Source organism: Lepidothrix coronata, unplaced genomic scaffold (assembly GCF_001604755.1).
Source record: "Lepidothrix coronata isolate B3197 unplaced genomic scaffold, Lepidothrix_coronata-1.0 Scaffold73, whole genome shotgun sequence".
Lineage (NCBI taxonomy): Eukaryota > Metazoa > Chordata > Aves > Passeriformes > Pipridae > Lepidothrix > Lepidothrix coronata.
In genome coordinates this window covers 829,981-853,147 of record NW_016690253.1, presented here as the reverse complement: position 1 = coordinate 853,147, position 23,167 = coordinate 829,981, and the positions used below count along the sequence as shown (strand labels likewise).

The 23,167-nt window shown below is 38.2% G+C and overlaps 1 long non-coding RNA gene across 3 annotated transcripts in view; it reads right to left on the bottom strand.

Annotated features, from left to right (window-relative positions):
- The window catches only part of LOC108499452, a 70,602-nt gene that overhangs the window by 2,680 nt on the left and 44,755 nt on the right, over positions 1-23,167 (bottom strand). For 2 of the 3 annotated variants that reach the window (XR_001875537.1, XR_001875538.1), the window contains one exon: positions 2,375-2,525. This is a non-coding gene — a long non-coding RNA (uncharacterized LOC108499452). Of the gene's footprint in view, positions 1-2,374; positions 2,526-21,508; positions 22,986-23,167 lie in introns of those variants that run through there. The other variant, XR_001875536.1, reaches the window with a different exon arrangement.

The following is a 23,167-nucleotide window of genomic DNA, read 5'->3' as shown; positions in this document are numbered from 1 at the left end:
TGTATTTTATACACATCTCTCAATTCATTTAAAGGAAACAGGGCAAAAATCAACTTCCTCATTTTCAGATAGGAAAGCCAAGGTGCAAAACAGTGAAATAGCTTGTCCTAGTTTGTGCAGAAATCTGAGTGATCCCTAGTGATCATTAAGAAGAATGCAGCCTATTCTGGGCTAATGAGGAGAAAATATAAAATGTTCTGGATGTGGCTGAGAAAAGATCAGACACACTTTGTACAAATGGGAAGCTTACTAGGTATTATGCAATGTTCCTGAGTCAGTGGTGTGATAGAACAAAGTCAAGTAAAAAAATCCTTGATTTGGGGATATTAGTTAAATTAGGAGTGTGCTTTCAGTAATTAGTGATTGGGATATATTAGAAAAAAAAGTGCAGTCAGTTTATAACCATGCTAATCTAACAGTTCAAATTTAGGGTTATGCACCAGTCTAGACTGATTTATCACAAGTTTGTTTAATTAATGTGGAGCTTTTTTTTTTTTTTTAAGTATTTCAGTGTTCCACATATCTTAACTTGGTGGAATTAGTAGAGGATTCTATTAAGCCGTGACTTTACTAATGGAATTTGATGGCTCAACATCTCAGTGTGCCCAGTTTTCACTATTTGTTCTGCTTCAAAATTTGACATGATCAGTCAGATCTGAGAATTCTAATTATGCAGTGAAGAAATAGACTTCAAGATTTCAAGTCCCCACAGAAAAAGCCAGTGGGTATGTAATTAAGAAAGAGAAAAAGGTCGACCTACTTTTTCCGTTTGGTCTAAACTTCTGCTTGATCTATCTTTATTTCTTTCTATTGATCTATTTATCTGCCTATCCACTCTGTCACTAATAATCTTGACCTTATTTTTTGTTGATTGATCATTTAAACTAATTTCTAGCCTGAATGATGGTAATTTAATAACATGAGCCAATTAGAAGTTAAATAGAATCAATAAACCCCTCTGTGACATCAGTGAGAGAAACATTGAAGTACCACTGTCTCATTAGCTCTTTCAGCATTTTGTATTAATATTTTAGAGCTAAAGTCAAATGAACATATTAATAAAACTACAAAAATGATTCATAACGTGTTGTTACTGTTTAGCTATCAACTTTTTCCAGCTTCAGGGAACAAAAGCCAAAAACAACTGTTGTTTATTCAACCTCAGCAGGCATTCTTCATCTAATCAACATCCAGTATGGGAAAAGATATATTTGGCTTATCACTTCTACTTCCTACCCTACCCTACCCCTCTCACAGGCAGATGCAAATATTGCATTCCCAATGAAATCAAATCCTGCAGTCATGTGCCTTCAGGTAACTCACTTGCCTTCATAAGATTTTGGCTTTCAAATGGCAAGTGGTGGTTACTCTGTCTTTTGTACAACACATTTTGCCAATCTCTGGTTCCTCCAGTAAAACCAAAAGCAAATTAAATACCCAGAAAACAGTTCTGTATCCTGAGAGAAACAAGATTGTGACATATGTTTACGGACATTTTAAGAGTATTCTCCTTAGCTTGGCATGTATCACAGGGAAAGGGATACTGTCACATACTTCTAAAGAGTTCATCCCTCTTCTTTACTGAATACCTTTGTGGAAAACCTATTTTCTTACTGAAAATAGGAAAACCTATTTTCTTACTGCTCTAAATGAGCAGATAAATACACAACAATATATGAAAACCTAGCAGAATCTGAGTTCTCTTAGGTTATCTCTTGCAGTTTTACCTCCCTTTTAGTCCTAGATTAAAAGTTCCTTTGGTCTAACCATTGCTTGTGTTAGATGAATTCTAACTATGGTTTCCCACAGGCTTGAATACAATTTGTTGTTCCTGCCTCTGGATGGTGACAGACAATTTCTGCTGGCCCATATCTAAGTGTTAATATGTAAGGGTGCATTAACACTGCTGTAAGCTTCTTGTTTGCTTTCCTGTAAGCCCTGTCAGATGTGACTCTTCTGTTTTGGAGTTTATGTTGATTCATTTCATTGCCTTCCTGATAAATCAGCCCTAGGAACAGAACACACATTATTATGGTTTTAGACAATAAGCTTCTGTGAAGGTGCTAGATATTGTCCATGTGCCATTGAGCAGCCAAAATAATCCTTCCTCTAAAATCTTTGTAATTCTTTGTAATCCTCTTCCTGAATTCTGCTTTTCCAGCTGGATGGACAGTGTAGTGGTACTGAACTGCCCCTGAACAGGTTCAGATTCTGCACATGTCCCTTCTCTGTGCCAGAACTGATTAGCCCTCCTGGCTGCTAAGTAAATCCAGATGTTTGCCACATGAATAACTCTTAGGCTGTCTGAAAGCCCATGACACAGAAGGGGGTGGATACAGCATGCCAAGTAACAGCCTACTGGAACCCTGCTTACCAATTACTTCATTTTGGAGAAGAAGATAATGCCAGCAGCCAGGCCCACAGACATTTGCCCAGCAGTGCTCACATCAGTGTCTGCACGACACAGCCACCTCCTGGCTCCATTTCTTTTACACTGGATCTTTTCTGAGTTTCAGTTGTCTGAACTGTGGATGGGATGAACAGAAGAAGTGAGAGGCACAGCAGCAGCACAGCAAGAATACATGCCTTTCCCCCTCTTCAGAAACCCCCCAAGCCACCAACCCCCTCAACAAGAAGCAGTTAGGGCAGAATTTTAACAGCCACCTGCAGTCAAAAAAGGCAAAGACAACACTGGACTGGATGAGGGGATGAGAGAGAAGAACAGATGGATACAACAACAACAACAACAACAATCCAGATTGACGAACAAACTCACTGGTGAGGAATGGTGACATTAAGGAGATCTGTTATGGAAGAGACAAATTTTTGTGACCCAAACTTCCAAATTAACTAAATCTCTATTTTTTTTTGTAGACACACTTTTGCCTTAAGCTCTCTAGAACCATGGCATGGTCTGTATTCACCCTTGCAGGGAAAAAACCCAGTAAACTGGAGTTTTCTGAGACTCTCCCACAGTCAGAGGAGTCGATGTATGCACACACAAAAATTATGTTTCATATTCCTTGTAATACTCTCTCATAATCAACCATCTTGCAAAGCATCCCAGATTCAGATTTGAAGAAAGAAATGTTAGAGAGCAGAAAAGGGGGATAGAAATGAAGGTTGTGGAGGGAATAGAAATTCTAAAAATAGAAAACTTGGAAAAGTCCAGCAAAAGAGTAATAGTAAGCAGATGGTGGTTTCCCTTGCACTGGAATGAGAAAAAGGAAAGAGGAATCTTTACCTGTGTTGCAAAGATACACCCCTTTTTCCTGGGTTTTCTGGGGTTTTTTGTTTGCTTGGTTGGGCATTTTGACAGGAGGTATTTGGTTTTAGGTTTGTTTGGGTTTTATTTTTCTTTTTAATGTGGAACAAAAAACCTCAATAAATAAAAGCAACACATAACTTCATTTGGAGGGAGGTTGGTTGTTTGTTTGGGTTTATTCACAACCTATTCCACAAGTTGAAAGTCAATGCAGTTCAAAATGAGCCCTCCATTTTCAGATCTATAATCTATATAGTTTTACTCTTTGCCTTGCTCTAAAAGCTGAGTCAATGGAATAGATTTCCTTTAAGAGCAAATGATGGTTGTCCATTTCCCTTCCCACCAAATCAGTTATAATTTTAATTTTCTTTTCGTGTAGGCTTCTTTTTGCATTATTGCTAAACCTTGATGTGAGTAGATTTGCAAAAAATGAAATAAATTATCTGGAGACTCATTTAATGGACTCCATTCATTAATGATAAAAAGCATTGGATTTAAGTGTCTTAATCAGTAGAGTTTACTAATAATATTTAGGATTTCTTCCAAACATTCATTTTTTATTATTTTTGTAGAGAATTTGTTTATATTAAAAATGTTTTGATGTAATTTCATTTTGTTACTGTTCTACAATTCTCTTTTTTCTCTTTATTTTGAATTTTAGTTTTTTCTACCTTATGCTTAAAAGAAACCATAGTTATTTAACTGGCAGCTCTTCAGAGCTTAGAGACTAAATTGCCTTGGAAACTAGAAGTTTATGTCAGGGTAATGGATTTCAGTTATTTGACAACTCAGCAATCTAATGATATAGTGACAGATATAGTTCTGATTAAATCTAAATTTATTATTGGTTAAAATTTCATTTTACAAGACTAAATTAATGATTAAATATCAAATTATCTGTAGATTTTAATAATTTTGATTTGCTCATCATTCCATAGATACAGATAATAAAATAAAAATCGTTGCAAGAGCTCATTTAAAAATTAAAAGAAAATTACATATTGAAAATCCAATCCTGAATTTTGCATGGGATGCGTTTAAACTGGGTTATAAAATATTACATATTTAATCTCTCAGAGAAAAAGCTCCTGGTGATTACACCCAGGTTGTTCAAACTCAGTATTCAAAGATGATGTGAAAGCATCTGGAGTACTCCTGTCAGCTAAAAGGACAATAGAACTCCTACAGCACAGCATGGGCAGATCTTTGGTATCAGAAATTGTACAGAAATTCAGCTGTTGCTCTGCACCCCTGGAGTCAGGGCTTTGTGCAGGATCTGTAGGACTTTCCCTGCCCGTGCTGGGCTGCAGGATGTTGAGGGTTATCAGTGAGGCGTCTAAAAAAATCCATTTTCCCTCCTGCGAAGTCAAAGCACTGCTCTTGGCAAGTGCTGCGAGGAGGAACAAACCGGGCTGGCTTCCTGCTGCAAGTTGAAATTCCTTCATGGCGACCAGAGAAAGAAATGACCAGACTAAGAAGTTAAGCAAACTTACCTGGGAATCTTGGGGGAGAGGTGGGAAAGAACAAATATGGTTTGTTCTAATGTACAAGGAAACAAACAGGCAGTTCCTAGACCAGCTTGGGGATTGTTGTATTATCAGAGTACTGTTTGATCTTATTTGATTTGCCCAAGCCACGAGTTTCTCTGAAAGGAATACCTGTGACTGAAGGCACAGTTTGTGCCAAGGTTTGATGGCAGCTTTGCATTTTAAAATTTTCCACCACGCTGTCAAAATTTTAAAATTTATTGGCCCTGCCAGGGCTCACTTTCTCCAAGGTGAAACTCTTAGCAAAAATATTTGTGCAGCAATAATCCTTCTAGCTTTATGCTCTCAACATGCAGTTCTTCACCTGGGCTGGGGATTACACAAGGATTAAAACAAATTTTAGATAAAATCATAATGTAATGTAAAAACTGCAGTTCCTGATTTGGATATGCTTTCATTGTTGCTGTCTATTCCCTTCAACTTTCTCTTTCCCCCATTACAAATTTAAACCTATGTGGTATTTTATTTTTTTTCTATATTTCAATGTGGTACTATTAATGTTTTAAAGTTTGATTAAAAGGTGAGTAGTGTGTGCAATAGAAAAAGTTTTGGAAAATATCAATTTATTTCGTGTAGCATATACACTCCTGGACTCCTTTCCAATATCAATTCTATGTAGTTTTCCTCATAAATATTCACAGAAATCACTCTTTCTTAGCTTTAAAACCTGACCCCAGGATCCATCAGTCTTATCCTCTCACTAATGCTATTGGAGGGGGATTTTTATCTTTGTAATCATAACAAGCACTGTCATGGTAATGCCAGGTTCTATACAGTAAGAGGTACTCATTTACTGAATTGGACACCAGAATATGTGGGTTTTACACTCTTTCATAAATCAGGGCCCTCAGAGTGTTTTGCTCAAAATTTCCTCAAAATGCTACCTTTTAACAGAATTGAACATTGATAATTTTCTTTTAAAAAGGAGTTGAGATTTAGAAAATCTTGAGCAGGGTCTTCCAAGTTTAGTTCACAAACAGTTGCTTAAATGTGAGAAATCAGGTTAGGAATGCTATATAGCAAAATCAATGTTCAATGCACTGCCTAAATCAAATGCAACCTCTCAAGCAAGGGCTTCCTTTGCAAGTCTTTTGCAGGCTGTGTGTGACCTTTGGGAGCGTCTGGGAAGCCCTGGCTCAAAGCTCATGGAAATAAAGGTAAATTATATTTTTCAGCTCTGCTATACTGCCTATCATTTTCAATGAAGTTGAAGATGTGGCAATAGCATAGACAAGATAAAGAAAAGTTCTTAACAAATTCCCTTGTCAATACACTTTCCTTGGTTAAAATTCAGAGTGGCAAATGATGTGGAAGAACATAGCTCAGATGCACTGTCAGATAAACCTGGCCTGGGCTGTCTGTGTGCCAGCTGGAATGGAAATTAGACTTTTTTTTATCACTGTCTGCAAAGGAAACCTGTTTTTCCATTACTCTTATTTGGGTTATTTCCTGCACTTATCACTTGGAAGTTACATATGGAGCAGTAATGAAGAAATACACCAGCTATCAAGGTAGAATGCCAAAAATAGAAGTCTGAATTCAGATCAGCCCTCTGTCTGTCCTGCTTGCCAGACCCCTGCAAGCACGTTACTCGCTGGGAGATGGGGGATAAATCTGAATGGTGGCAATGATAAAATAAACTGAGTGCAGACTCTGTACACCCTTGTTCACGATCCATACCAAAGGTTAGGTAGCTGATGAATTCTTTGAGGCCAGGACTGAGAAGGCATGATGTGCAGTGCCAGACCTGCCAAACCAACTTGATTTTCATGTGGAAAAAAAAAAACCAATAAAAATTTGCACTTGATTATTATAACCCAGTAAGCTTTCTGGCTTCCACTCAGGTCAGGCTGATTCTAAGGAGGGAACTCCCTGTGTGTTGTTACATTTCTGTTATAGAAACCACAACCATTCAGAGGAAGATTATATCGAAGAACAAACAGTGCCACCAGGTAAAAATAAAGGGCTGTTAAAATCAGGAAAGCAAGCTAGAGTTGTTTTTTGCACTTGACTCAGTCAGTTGATGTTAGGCATCATGTTTGTTGCCTAAAACCTAATCATCTCCCCTCCTTCAGCAGAGAAGCTTCCTTGGGTGACAGTGCTGAATGCAAATGTCTCTGGGCTTTTGGGTTTCAATCAGCCATTAGCACTGCCTTTTATTTTATCTGCTTAACATTTATACACTCAGGAAGGGAATACTTTCTTAGCCTAGCAATGGGGGTTTGTGTTTGCCTTTTTCAGTTCTCGAGTACAGACAATAACCCCCTAACGAGAGTTGGGGGAATTTTTTTTTATTTGATGCATTCTGAGGGAAGAGAATTCGGTGGGAAAAAGGGATTGGTGATGGGTGATGGTTGTTTCTTTCTCGAAATTTTGCTGGAAGTCCAGGAAGGCAAATAACTGCTAAAGGCTGCCACATTCCTCACGCAGCAGTTTATCTCCTGCGTTAAGGGAGAGAACTGCTACCCCACACAAATAAAGATCATAATGCTATTTTAACTATAGATTTGCTCAAGCTCTGTCCTTTAGCTTAAACTGTGTGCTGCAATGAGTCAGCTAATACAGAATAAGGTTTAAAGGAAGTTAAAGCACCAGAGAATGTGGCAGGACCTAATTCAGTTTGATGAACTGGTATGCTACGTTCTGTGTGAAATATGGATTATCTTGGGAACACAGCTGGATACTTTGTGGACCAGGGTCTTGAACCAGAGCCTGGGAGATTAAACTAGCCTAATTAATAACAATCCTCTCATTGTAGAAATAGTCACTGGAACTACTTTATGTCCTTCTAGGTGTCTGCCTGGATCTGGTTAACCCCCCTGTGAATTTTAGGAGAACAGGCCAGTCCCACTCCCTGCTACAGACTCTCTTTTTAAACTCTCAACAGATCGAGCATTCTGGGCAGTTGCTATGAAACACAAGCAAGTCTCACTGTGTCTCAGTGTCATGTTTGCCAGATGGGGTTAAAACCATCTCTTTCACAGGAACATACTCAGAGATGTTGTGAGGAACATATTGCAGATCGGACAAACAAGGAAAAATTATCAGATGCACAAAGATTTAAAAATCCCCAAACCCCTGTACTCCACTCTGTCACTATAGTACTCCACTATCACTAAACTATAAGATTATAGTTTTCATAAACTTTCTAGTTCTCTCAGGAAGATTACTGGAAGTTTCTCCTCTGGAATTGCTTATGCAGTGACATCTATAACAAAACAGAAATAAAGCTTCAGTTCTCTCTGAAGTTCTTATAGGTTAAAGCTGTAGCTCTAGTTCTCCATATCTGATGAATATATGCAGCAGTATTCTCAAATTCCTTAGGTTTTATAGAGACAATGATTCACCCTTAGAACTGCTGGTAGTTGTGCAATAATTGAAGATAAATCTGAGATTCTGTGGAACAATCAAGAAGCAAGTACTCTTGAGTATCTTTTGATTGTTTGTTTTTTTTTTTTTGTTTCCCCCATGTATTTTGTTCTCGTTAAATGCAGATTTAGATGTTTGTGTCAGAGATAGCAATCTGTATACTGTTTATTTTAGTCTTTAGTCTTGTAACAGTCTCTTCCTTGTAAATACTCAAAAGTGGTAGATCAGAATATGCCTGACTTTTATCAGTGTTTATGTATCTCCAGGTCTCTCCTTCTCATTTTACTACAGGTCATATAACTTTCCCTCTGTGTTTTTCAGCCTCGTAAAATGGTGACATCTCTGGTAGTGCAGCTTGTGCTTCACAGCACTGACTGATGCAGCCTCAGTGGAAGGTGGGGAGGCTTGGTTGTTACATTAATGTGACAATACATGTGTGTTATATGACTGTGGCTTATGTGCTGACAGTCCTTATTTCATCCCTCCTTACTCCCAATTTTGTCTTCTGGGGTGGTCTGCACAGTGCTAATTATCTTGAGCCAAACATATATAGGTACCTAAAAATTAGACTACTTATATTTACAAAAGTGAAAGTAATTAGGCGAATCCTCTAAAGGTTTTGACTCAAATTTCCTAATTATTTCTGCTGATGTCTTTTTTATAAGGTCTCCTTGGGTGCTTTTGTGAATATTACACTTTTAAATATCTAACTGTGGCCTTCCTGCACATTGGGGTGTTGAGTGAGCCACTGTTATGGATGTGGAATACAAAAATATGGTATATATTTTTGTATTATACATATTTTTGTATTATACACTATAAGCAACATGCTGTACCGTAGATTCCCCATTAATAACCATTAAATACCCAAGCTTGAGTAAATCCATTTTTCCATTTGTCCTGTTACATGCCGGAGTCTCCAGGCAGGCTTTGTGCAATCTCCATTGGCAGCATAAGTCTGCCACTTGCAGAATAAAACAGCTTGAGCTTTTCACAGTTCCAAATCAGTTTTCTCTATCAAAACCATGATTTTTAGAAGGCAATATATTCCTTTTTTCCTAATCCTGTTGCTCTCTGTGTAATGGATGGAAGCAATTGAAATATCCTGGGTTTATCCTCGGATTTTCAGCTGAGGAAGAAATAAACACCCAAGCACTGTTATGTGACAGTAGTTCTCTGGGGAAAAAGAGTTATACACACTTCTTTTTCCCCCGTTCTGGGAAAAATCCTCAAGTAATTTGTCCAGGTCATTTTATACAGTCAGCATAGCTCCTGACACACGTGTTCCTTTTCCCCCAGGCAGGGGACACAATAACTCATTACTGGTGCAGGACTCCTCCTCAGTGATTTAGTCGAGTTGCTGTCTGACTCCCTGATTAATTCACACGGCTTCCTCACAAACTCTTAATAAAGTGACAGAGTTCTGGCTCGGCAGGTTCCCCCTCTCTAGCAGAATAATCATGTGTCCTTCTGCAGCATGCAGGCTGCTGGAAAAGCCTCTGGTTCTGGACAAGCTGTTTGAAAAGTGGCTTGGCTGCACGACAGAGCCACGCTGGCTGAACCCCCGTGCTGTCTCCCGAGGAGATTGTCATGGTGGTGCAGATAGCCTATTTACAACCCTCTCTCTTTGCTTCTCTCTCACTGGGCAGCAAAAATACTTTTTCAAAGGCGAACACAAAGGCTGTCAAACAGAAAGGGAAAATAAACCACTGAGGTCTGAGAGTACATCCCAAGCCATGGGTCAGTGGCCAAGTTCGTGTGAGCAAATAAACACAGGTTTAAGAGCTACTTATACACAAATGCCACCTCAATTGTCCTGTTCTGCATCCTCTGCACCTTGGTTTCATCAGCCCAGGGGTCCTCTTGCCCCTGTACCACTTCATGTACAACCACCAGCCCAGGCTGCTCTTTGCTCTTCCCTGCATTCTTCCAGATTATGTGTTTTTTAGCTTCTGCCTCGTTGCCAGTTGGTATCTCAGCACATATCTTTGAATGTTCTGTTCTTTATCAGCAGCCTTCTCCCTCATGGCCAATTTCTATTTCATGGTAATATGCAGAAAGTGGATATATAGGTAAAAGAGCTAATTAGAAACTTTGAATTGAGTCTCTGAAGACCCAAGTTCTGCGGTTAGATTTTAAAAAAAAAAAATTGTCTCCTGAATATAAATCTGACAATATATAAACCTTCATAACATCTTAGATCAGAGCATAGAAAGAATCTGTTTCCTTCAAATGCAACAGAGTTGTTTTTACCTGTTGTAAAAAGGCGATTGGACAAGATGACCTTCAGAGGTAATTTCCAGCCTCAATCACACTTTAATATTTATGCATCTGAGAAAGAAAAGTCACTTCTAAGGATCTCTTATCTTGCTACTGTAATAATGCTGACAAATTCATCTCCTCTGTTTCGTGCATGTTGTAATTGTGTCTGAGAGAAGGCAAATTAGAAAGTTTCCATGTTTCTCCAACCAAACTAATCTGCAACTGTGAGGTGGGACTGGGAATGCTGTAACATCAACAGACTGCAGTCAGTGGGTCTGGCACCCATTAGTTATTTAATTTGAAACGAGCTTTTGATAGGTACTAACAGACATGAACATGCTGTGTGCAAACTCTCAGAGTTTTTTTTTTTTTCTCCTCTTTTACAGAAAATGTGCAAAAGAGAGTGGTTTGTTGTTTGGAAATGGCCATTCCAGCAGGTAAACATTTCCTCCCACAGTTAAACATTCTGTCTCAGAGAACCTTTGCAATGGCTGTGAACAGCAGTTAGGAACTCAAGACTCCTTTTCTTCCTATGAAATTAATTATTTCTAAAATGTAATCATGGCCAGGCATTGGTAAGGATCACGTCTCCAGTATTCTGAAAACAAATAAGAGAAAAACATTGTCTGAAATAACTGCCCGTTATGCAAAGCATATTATATGAAATGGAATTAGTAATAATTTCAATGTTACAGCACAAAGTCCATTATTTATGGAATTTTCAGTTCAGTGTCTGATCCAAACAACCCTTTGGAAGTGTTCCCTCCAAAAATACTTTTCTCAAAAACAAATTGAAATTTTCATTTATTCTTTTTGAGGTGACTTTTAACTCAGTTTGTAATTAAAATATTTTCATATTCTAGTTGAAATGGTTCTAAAATTGAAGGTTGAAACACTTTATTTATAACATGCTAACATCAAGGGATTGCAATTATCCAATGGCACCCTCCCCATTGCTTTAGCTGTAATTGTCCACAAACATTTTGTAGGCAGCATGGAGCAGGATATTTAAAACTTTTCTAAACTGTACCTTCTCTTCCCTGGATTTATTACAGGAAGGCTATCAGATGATAGTCACTAATATGAGCTAGGCAAAATATTTGGGTTTTGTTCCTTCATATATTTACCCCGTCGTGCCACTTCCCACGTTTTAACAACATCTCTGATGATAAATAAGAAAACAACATCTCTGCAATGTCAGAATAAAAATGGAAGTAAATGTAAAACAATAGAGGCTTTTGTGAAAATTTAATTTGTGTGATTTATTCTTTAATTATAATAAAAGTAGATTAGAGAGGGTGGGGGTGGAACTGGGATCACTTTCTCTGCAGGCTTCTGCTATCTGGAGCCTACAGAGAGTCAGTTTTGAGATAAAGTAGAAAGGAAAAAAAATACAACTAACTGTAAAAGATTGCTCATATATTCTCTCTATAGTTATCCTCAGAATTTTTTTGAGCTCTGATTCTGAAAATATTTTTGTTTGGATTTAGATTTCTACCGAGCTCTTCTGCTCTGCATTGCTGACCTGATTTCAGTGGTTTGGGAACATCTGAAAAACCTCAGGTATACATCTTTCTGTCATAGAAGCTCTGTTTGTCTAGCTGGATCTTAGTCTCCAAAGGCTTTGGATGAGGGCACAGAATACCTTGGGTACTGTAACAAGTTCTGCAGAGCATTCATACTTCATTTATAAAACATATGGACTTTTATTTTATAGGGCAGATATTAGAGGTGGTAGTGGCTGCAGCAGAGGTAATTTTATGTCTCTTATATGAAAAATGAAGATCTAGATAGGTAAATATTGTGTACTCAGGCAGTTATATTCTAGAGTCAGTTGGAAAACATTGTTTCTGTTCCATGTGAATTGCTATGGCAAAACATTGTAATAAAATTGGATTTTCACCCTGACATGTGTATCACTAATGAAATCTATCATACTTGCTTTATTCAGTCTCTTTTTAATTTTTTCTTTTTTTTTGGAGAGGTAGCAGTGATTGAGGACATTTTAATTTACCTGCTGTAATGCATTCATTTTAGAGAAAGTCACATTAATGAAATGCATGGAGCAGTTCAGGCAAAGAGGTTTGTGGGGAACTGAACTCCAGGGAGAATTTCACCTCTGCTCTCATATGACTTCTTTTGTCATGGCTCTGCTTTCCTTGCTTTGTAATGTCATGTCATTCTGCAAGGGGGCTGAAAAGAGTCCAGGATCTGTGAAGATTGGGAGCAATGGAGCCCACAAAGATCAGGACCAAGACCCTGAACTGAGCTGAAGATCTGTGGGAAGTCAGCATTGACACTCAGCGTCTGCCTCCTGCACCTTCAGGTGAGAGTGTCATTCCTCAGAGCCTGTGGATTTGAGCTGCAGAATCCAACCTTTACCTGCCTGCAGCCACAGAGATTCTAATCTTGTATCAAAACTTTACTTAGCTTCCCCACCTGCTTGAAAAGTATAACATTGGGCAGTTGTCCTGCTTTCAGCTGAGATAATTTTCTTCCCAGTACCTGCTACAGCACTGTGCTTGATTTAAGTTGAGAATAGTGTTAAAAATACACTGATGTTTTGGTTGTTGCTGAGCAGTGTTTGCACCAGCTCGAGGACTTTCCAGCTTCTCCTGCTGCCCTGTTCGTGAGCAGGCCTGGGCTGCACATGGAGTGGGAAGGGACACAGCCAGGACAGCTGATCCCAACTGGCCAAAGGGTCATTCCAGACCATAGGACATAATGCTCAGCATATAAATTAGGGAAAAAGCTGGCCAGGGGTCACTGCTTGGGAACAGCCTGGGCATCAATCCACTGGTGGTGAGCAATTGCACTGTGCATCACTTCTTTTTCTTGGGTTTTATTTCTCTCCTTTGTTGTTATTTTCAACTTTTAATTTTTTATATTTTTTATTAATTATTAATATATTTTATTTCAATTATTAAGCTGTTTTTGTCTCAACCCACAAGTTTTCTTACTTTTAACCTTTCAATCATGTGTACCATCCCAACGGGAGGAGAATGAACCAGTGGCTGTCTGGGGCTGAGTTGCTGACTGGGGTTAAACCACAATAGCAGTATTTTTCTAGAGCTGAATTAGGCTGGTGTTGTTCTGTATCATTTCTGGCCTCAGCTCCTACTATTATTCCACTTTCTTGCAGTACAGATGCTGTAAGTGGGAAACTTTCAATCAATGTTTGCACTAATGCAGCAAAAACTAAAGTATTTTCTTTTCTTTGCAGCAATATTTCTTGAACTGCTGTGAGCAGTCAGGGCTCTAGTCTCTTCCCATAACTCTCTTTTCCTCTTTCTCACTCTGAAAATCCCTGCATCACCTTTGATTCCTGGCAGCAATTCTGGTCATCTGGGGATAAGGGGTGAGAACTAATTGAAATTATTGAGGCCACTGTTGGAGGACTGAGCTGGGCTCAGCAATGCTGAGGTAGCGTGATTTTCGTGACTCATTTATGACCAATAAAGAGCTCTAAGCCACAGTTTGAGAAATGCTGTCTAGGAACTCGTCTCTGGTCATTTACTCTAGAAACTAAGGTAAGATATACTTAGTTAAAATCAGTATAAATAGCCTCAAACTTTTTGAGATTGGGCCTAATTCTGAAAAATCTTTATTCAATACATTTTTAAGTTAAAACACCCGTAAATGTTACTAAAATGTTAGCTTGAAATGTCATCAATTCTTTCATTATCATCACCATTTTGTATCAAGTTTTGTTGACTTTCATAACTCAGCAAAAATGCAGATGTCATTCTCATTTGTCTCCACAGTAAGAAGAAAAAAACAGACAGAAGCAAGACAGACAAAAACATTTGCCCTGCATAGAACAGGGTAAAGAGACAGCCAGAAAATACATATTTTAAAAATTAACGTTTATATTTGATTGAGAAAGGCTGACCTTTATTTAATGAGAATGTATTTTTCCTAATCTGCAAGAAAGCAGAGCAATGACTGCTGATAGAAAGATTTAATGGATCAGACAACTTACATCTAATTTGCATATATTATTTTTTCTATTTATCATTTATTTTTATCACTTCTGTTTTGCAGCCTGCAGTTCAATTGATTTCATCTTTCTATATGATGTCTGATGAGACAGAATATGAGTTACTGAGTAATTTCCATGTGAACTACAGTTCCTCAAAATCCTCCTTCCAACCCTTTTTGTTTGCCAACTTCCATCATAATCAGTCACAGATGTGCTGAATTTATATCCATCTATACTTCCTTTCTTATACTGTTATCATGAAGTATCATAAAGGGCCATGACACAGGGTTTTTTCTCTGGATGAGCTGTTCTCCCCACAGTGGATTTCTAACCTGTGACTAGAACTGTTGTTGTTGGGATATGATGCCGCAAAAACAAGTTTTTCCTCATTTGTCCAACACTGCCCAGTCACCAGTGGTCTACTCCCCAAATCCATGGAGCAAAGACATTTTTGGAGTAGCTTTCCCAGCTCAGGTGAAGATCACAAGGCAGAAAAAACCAGATAGACAGTAGTAATATTCCTGTAGTAGTAATACTCCACAGGTGTATTCAGTTGAATGAATAGATCTCCAGACTTAAGGCGATGGCTTAGAGGGAAAGACATCCTCCCTCAAGCTACCCATATGCAAAAGTATAAGTAAAGAAGGTTCCCAGTGGATTGCATAATTTACAGGGTATCAGAACTCCTGCAAACCCAGGAGAAAGGAATTGAATTTCAATGATAAGATTAAATATAAAGATATTAAAATAAGGAACAAACATGACCAGCTCATCAAAGTATTTATTGTGAAAGAAGTCTACAGGCCCATATGGGCATTAAATCTCAAGAGACACATTAATGAATTCTTTTCTTTCAATATTTTTGCCTAATTGGTTGCATAGTTTTCAGTGCACCATTATGCTCCATTGCATTCATGTTCTGAGAGTGGCTACTTAGAAAAGTAAAAACCAACATCTTCACATGATCAAACATACCAAGAGCAATCACTCTAAGACAGCAGCTCAGTCACACTTTATATCCACAGAATATTACAAAGGAGCAGTCTAAATTTTACTGCTATTATAATAAAGGGAAAGAAATATCTTTCCTCCATTATTTTTAAGCAATTGAAACAGTTTCCAGCCCTATTCATTGGTGATCCTGAAAACAGGGAGCCTGATGCAATCAAAACTGAGAAACTGGGAATGTGGGAATAAAAGGAGGCAAAAGAGTAGGTGATGGCAGTGAAAGTGCCAATAGGGACAGCCTTTGTTCACTCTTGGGAATAACTGAACTTTAAAAACCTGATAAACACTATGGAGAAAATTGATTGATTTTAAATTTAACAGTGGATATCACAGAGTATCAAAGAGCCATTAAGATGATTAAGAGCTTGGAGCATCTGTCATAGAAGGAGAGGCTGAAAGAGCTGGGACTGTTCAGCCTGCAGAAGAGGAGGCTCACAGAGATCTTCTTGTCATAACTAACTGATGGAGGGAGAAAAGAAGATGGAACCAGACTTCCTTCAGCGTTGCACAGTGAGAGGACGAGAGGCAATGAGCACAAACTGAGGAAATTCCATCCAAAGAAAACACTTTCTCAGTGTGAGGATGCTCACACTTTGGAAGAGGAGGCTCCACAGAGGCTGTGGAGTCTCCATCATCGGAGACACTGAAAATCAAACTGGTCATGTCCACGGGAAGCCTGTTCCAGCTGCTCCTGCTCTGAGCTGGGCTTGGGCTGGATGGTCTCCAGCAGTGCCTTCTCACAGCAGGCCATCCTGCCAGTCTCTGAGCTGACTCATTTGCTTAAAATCAATTAGTTTTGTAGCGTTGTTTTATCAGTGATTTGAGCTGTTCAATTTTTCTGCAGCTGTATTTGCATGAGTTGACTCATTAGCAGGGAAACGACCCCTAAAGTCTTCCAGCTACCACACAGGGTTTTTTTCTGGTCAATCTTTTAGAAATATCACTTTGGCAAAGCTATCACAAGATTGACAGAAGGAAGGTAGGTTTTGTTTACTTTCAGATGATGCTTCTGGGAAGTTGTAGCTGCTTCTAAGCTTCTTCTGACCCCTTTTTATTTTAGGGCAATTTCAAATTCAATTGTTTTCTAATAAAAATGTATTATTCATTTAAAACAATAGTTTTTCAAAAACTTAAAGTTCCTTTGAGAATATTTCCTGGTAGATAAGTTTTAGCTGCCCTTAGCATGTTTTTCTGCTTTCTGCACTGTATTTTTCTATTTTCTCTCATCTTTCAGGATAAAGTCTGAAACTAACTTTCTTTGGTATATGCTCATCCAGTGTCTAACAGGAAGTGCTCAATACCCTTACCTGCTTTCAGAGAGAAAATTAATAGTGATAACAGTGATAAAGTTGATGTTTAACAGGTAAATTTTCCAAAATACTGACATTTATTTGCCAGAGTTTTTTAAGTAAGTAGATTTACCTGCCCTATTTGCTGTCTTGTTGTTTATTCTTGTTGTTTAACACAGATTCTACTGAATAGAAACTAAGTCATTATTTCTAAAGTCTTATTAAGATAAGCTATACATTTTTATTTGTGAATGACCTTAGAAACAGGAACAAGGGAGACAAAAGTACAGCTTATCTTTATTGCTACCTGAGGGGATGAGTGGGTAGGGAAGTGGAAACTAAAAGGAAGGGGTAAGAAAAGTACAGTTAAAATATAGTTAATATATGAAGTAGGTTCTATTGAAGGGGTGGAGACATAAAAAACATATTTAACCATGGCAGTACTTAAGTTTTGCTTATTTTAATAACACTTTTTTTTCCTAGGTTCAGCATTACCCACTTTTGCTTCCAGGGATTGTCAATAATCTATTCAGACACCCAGAGTGCATGTTAAAGTATAGATTAAAAACTAACGACCCGACATTTGTATGGCTTATTTGACTTCTACAGACATACATGAAATCACAGCAACCTTGGGTGAAATCCAGCCTTATTGATCAGCCCTCTTTAAGTCCTTTTTTAACTTGATGGGCTGATAAATTTCTGTTAGGTTCTCTGGAAATGGATTAATTTTGCTCATAATGATTAAAAATCAGCAAGGCTATGAAATTTCCATGTGTACTTTGCCAATGCAAGGCAAGCATTACAGTGAAATTATCTTTGGGATTTTCAGTCCTGTTAGCAGAATGTAATAAGGATACTTGATCAATTGTACCCTAATACACATTGATGAAAGCAGCAACATTCTCATCAATTTGCTAGACTACTAAATTATGCCACCTACTATCTGAGATGTCCTGGGTACCACTGAAAATTAAATACTATCTGTGTATGTGGATCAATAGTTGAAACATCACTGTCACTGGCATTAAGTGCTAACTAATGTGAATTAGAAAACTGATGGCCCAAGGTAGCTGAGCACTTGAGGCTGGGACATGGGCTCTGTTCTATCTCTGAAATGTGCAGCAGAGTTCAATCAGACTTACAGTTCCCCTGAGGGGCAGCAGTAAAGAGCTCATTAAAGAACTGTCCATTTGCAGTGGGCTGGCTGCAGCAACCATCCCTGGGTGGGAATACCAACATCACCTACGTGTGCTTTCAGTCCCAACACCCAGGGAGGTGCCAGAGTGAGCTCTGCAGAGCTCCATGAGTCACTTCTGAGGGAACAGGAAGAGCTGTCTGTATGTTTGCAAGAAGAAACAGCAGTCTAGATGCTCTCTACTATTTTCATAGTTGTAGTGGAGTCCAGGGTCACTTGTTATTTATATCTGTTTGAAGGATTTTCTTTATGCTGGAAAAAGTATTGTATTTGGACATTTTAAAATGCCAAGAAGGAAGCAAACTGAGGAGAGCAGAATTAGTATCTGGACTACTATTTCATCCTCAAAAAGATGTATGCTTGGCTGACATCTACAGGATCTAAAGAGTGCAGGTTTCAATCTTTGGTGAAAGTTAAAATGGTTGGATTTGTGTTCTGGTACAAGCACATATGTTCTACATCTGATCCATTGTCCTCCACCAAGAGTATGATGAACATGAATCCTAATGACATAGAAAATAAGATTAATGCTGCTAAGTGATTATAAGTTTCTTCTGGACAGAATGCATTGTTTGCAAGTCTAAGTAACAACAGTCTCGATACTAAGGCTAGGCTAGAGAAAGCTGGGAAAGGTGCTTGAACATTGTAGGTATGAGGATCTGATTTTATTTGCAAAATAATGACTAACTTTTGGCTCTCAGAGCACATATGTGTCACAAACAGATGAACTGAGGTCTCCTTCCAACCTCATACTTTATGATTCTGTGAATTGTGGCTCTCAAGCTTTGCCTATGAATTTTCCAGTTCATTTATCCTTCAGATGCATGATATATATCCAGTGGATTTTAGCTATATGAAGCATGCAGCCTGCAAGATCAAGATTATTTGACATTTTTGCATTTGCTAAGTACTTTGGGCCTATAATTTTTTTGTGATACAGTCTCCCATGTAGTAGCCATGTAGCCTGAGTCCAAAGAAATTATAAAATATGTCACCCTCCCTAAGGATTATATTCAGCTCTCTGGCTGATAATAGTTTTTACATCTGTTTGTGATAATTTCCAATGGAACCTGGAATTTCCAGGTAATAGGACCAGTTTACACATAGATTCTACTTGAATACACTTGAAATGAGAGCAGACATTTTTCAGTCATGCTGAAGCTTTAAGACCAAAGACCCAAATTACTTGTAAATGATTCATCCAATGAAAATATAATTTAGCTTTGATTGCTAATCTCTCTGTAGGAAATAAAGAGGCTAATCTCTGGAATCAGAGCAGTAAACAGGGGTGAGCTGAACCTTGAAGCTGATTGTTGTATTCCTTGCTTTCAGTAATTTTTGTTTTCCAGTAAAACAAGTCTGTTGGAAAAGGATTGGGCAGGCACCCCACTGCTTGCCTAGAGTGGCTTATGGCAATATTAAGGTTTGCATGAAGATGATCTTTTCTTCAGGAGCCAACCTGCCAGTGGGTCTCAGTGTGATGCATGATGTGTGCACTGGTAAGAATGGCTCAGTAGTGAGCTTTTGACTGTATTACCATGTTTATTTCACACGATGAATAAATTTTATTAGGAACAGGGGCTATGGATGTGCCTGGTACTAGTAGTTCATCACGGAGATGTGTTTTGTGTTGCATTCCAATGCAGGCATAAATACATCCCTGATGATTTCTGAGACTCTGAAAACTTCTCCCTATTTTTATCAAATCTAACCTGTTTTTTTTTTCTTGTTACTTTTTACTGAGAACCCCGGGCTGAGCAAACTGGATGTTTCTATCTCACAGAGCTATTCAAAATATGTGCATTTTAAACATAGATATTTTTCCTGGCTTCTCTTCTACCTTTCTTGTAAAAAGCTGAATTTTTTAGATAACTGATTTGGAGATTTAGGGACCAGGGAATAAAGTTTTGCTATAATTTACGGTTGCCTGCTCCCTGATTACCCCAAAGAATAACCTCATGGAAGAGCATCCATTTTATATCTGATCCAATTGCCTTTGTGCAACTGCCAATTTAATGATGAGAATAACATTTTGCTCATTTGGGCAAGATGTTAAAACCTTGTTATAGATGTAACAGCATTTCAGACAGAAAAAGAGGAAGGCCTCTATTTCTACTTATACACTTAATTATGACCTCACCTCAAGAAAGCACCTCTACAAGACAGATTACAAGGGTGTGCTCAAAATTAACCACATTCTTGAAATCATACTAACACCAAAACCTTCCAACAAAGAGGATGATTACATCATTTTCAGAAGTTGCAGAGAGTGACATTTCTGCTCTTTCTTTGTTTTTTTTCCTTATTTTTTTTTAATTCAAGCTAGCATTATCACTGTGAGTTCAAACATTTGGCTTTCATCTTCTAACACCAAAAAACGTCCATTATGCCTAAAAAACCCTGAAATGGCTCTTTAGCATCCGTGCACCCTCACATGATGTCAGGGATTTTATATTGCCTATTGTTCCAGAAGAAGTAACCTCATCATTGATCCAGGACAATTATATATTGTTTAATTTTCATACTAAAAAGAAATAAAAAGTAGAATTATGTTTGATAATGACTATACCTGGAAGATATTGTGGAAGGTGTTGTAATTCAATCTGCCATTACAGCAGCTAAGCTATAATGAAAAGTTGCAGAAATTGAATTTGCCAATTTTAGTTACGTGCAACTTAATTATAATTGATTTAGTGCTAATGCTGGATATCTCAAGCAGAAGGCTGACTGGGTAAAGTATTTCTTATAATTCACCAAAGCTCTTTTTCTACTCCAGTTTTATATTGCATGCAGTATACTTTTAAATACTGATACTTTGATTATTATAGCTGTACCACGAGTATTGTCCAAGTACCACTAAAATGTTGTCTTGTATCTACAGATCTCCCTTCCTCCCTCTCTTCATCAGATCTGGCTGTCAAAACTGGCCAAGTAATTGGGGCAATTAAGGTGCCCCTGAGATATAATTATCCTTCATAATTTCTCTATATGTTTAAGAAAAATGATGATTGGCTCACAAAAACAGGTTCCCTAAGGTACAATGCGAAAGAGGATATTGGAAAAGAACAAATCAGCTTTAAACTCTTGCACTTAAATAGTCCCTAAAATAACTTCAGCCCAAACTCTTCCTCCTGTGCCATAACTTACACCACAAAGCAACATTTTAAGTATGTGTAGACAAATAAATGAGGATCATCTGTGTTCAAAGTATCCTTTGGTGTATTAGGATCCTGGTAATGACTCTCAGTTGCTAGTGTGAGGAAGATAAATGTGGCAGCTGTTTTCCCATGCCCCACTGACTCACTATTCATCTAGCTAAGTACACAGACAGTCCTCGGAGAACCTCTCCAGCCTCACAGCTCCTCTCTGGCTGAGCAGCCTTATTCCCACTGCCACAGAGCAAGAGCTGATTTAGACAAACAAAACATCTTACCCTCATTATTTGGGCAGTTTATGGGGGAGAGGCTGGATGATTTCCTCCACCATGTGACTGCTGGACCAGGACCACTCACAAGGCTGTGGGGGCAGGACCATGTGCCCACAATTCACAGAAATGGCCCTTGACCACAAGTGTCTGGGACTCCTCAGGTATTTTATTGTCCAGCCCAGAAATTTGAATCTTCCACCCCTGCATCTCCATCTGACTATAAATTATAAATTTAAAATTAAAAAGTCTGACTTCATATTGTGAAGAAAATATAGATTAATAATGTGCATCATTATTATTGCTTAGGTTGAATGAAGACCTGATTGTAAAACAGCTTTTAAACACCAGTGTACTAACACAGCACTCTCTTATTTCAGATTTCCAAATACAAATAAAATACTAAGGAGTTAATATTTCGCTCAGATAATTGAGGTGTAGCCTTTACTTCAGTTTCCAAAGCATGCATACATTTAAAAGGATAAATATGGCACAACAGTACAAGAATAGGTGTATTCATGAGAAAAATGTTTATATCACATCTATTCCCCTGGGCAAGAACATCGTCTTTCCCACCTCCACACCTCAGCTGTATGTTTCTACAAATCCATATTTACACAGTTATAGTGCTGAGGAAAAAGATGTAGGGATTGCTTTAAATTCATGTCCTTTCAACCCAGAAACAGTTCTTGCACTTTCTTCACTGTGGCTATTAAATCACGGAATTGCCTGGCATGAAATAAATTATGATTTAAAACACATAGCCCTACTGAAAAAGTCAGGCTTTAAAGTCATAATAAGGGGATAGATTGTAAGGAATCAGTCAAACAGAAATCAGCATTTGGGGAAATGGTTAATTTCTGTCTCTACCCAGATCTAATTTGTCTTCTATACACCCTAAATACCATAGGTGTGCAGATTAAAGATTTCAGGAAGAATTTACTGTTGCTCAGCACCTTGCATATTCACATACATTCAGCAAAGTGTATGAATGTACAGTTTACACTCTCCCTGCTGAATGAGATGCTATTTTAACATCTGCTTTGGCTGACTGCAACACATATCATAAGGCAGTTGATGATCCAGCACCCAACACATATGTCACCTTCTAATAAGCAAGCAGAGCAAATAGTAGCTACTTCTTTCACCCTTTTCTCACCTGGAAAGTGTTCATGCTTGGGTGTTGAGTGAGATTGAAGTGCTGCTTACTGTTCCAACAGCAGACAAAAAAGCTGTCTGTTAACAGCAGAAGAAAACAATGTGTTTTAGGGAAGAGTTATGTCCAGATTCAGCCAGCCTGAATTATACCCAAGTTTTGCTCCTCATGCCTCTTCATTACTTGAGTCTAGAATCATCTTATTAAAACCACAAGGCCCAAAGTGGCTGATCTGAGCCAGTCCCACACCTTTCAGTCATCCATCACACAAAGAGCCAAGATATCACCCCCATTTTCCATGGCAACCATGGCCTTGAAACCCCTTGTCACCACCTACACACATCTTCTCACTCCAGAAAGCCTCAGGGATTTTTGAGGTTTTATTCTGGAAGATAGATAATGGTATGTGCTTGTCCTTTGTATTTTTACTTCCTCTGTGCACTTTCCTGGTGTCTTATTCACTTGCTGTTCCTGGATTGAACTGGCTGCAAATATAAAAGGGAAAAGAAATGCAGCTGACTCCATTGGCAGGCATGGACAAGAGCATGAAAGAGAGTTGCTTGTGTAGTCAGCCAGGCTCAGATTCTTTAAACTTTGCTTGTCATTGTCCCCACATTAAATGTGTGTCATACAATTCATATCTGATTTCACCACTTGCTAACAGAGA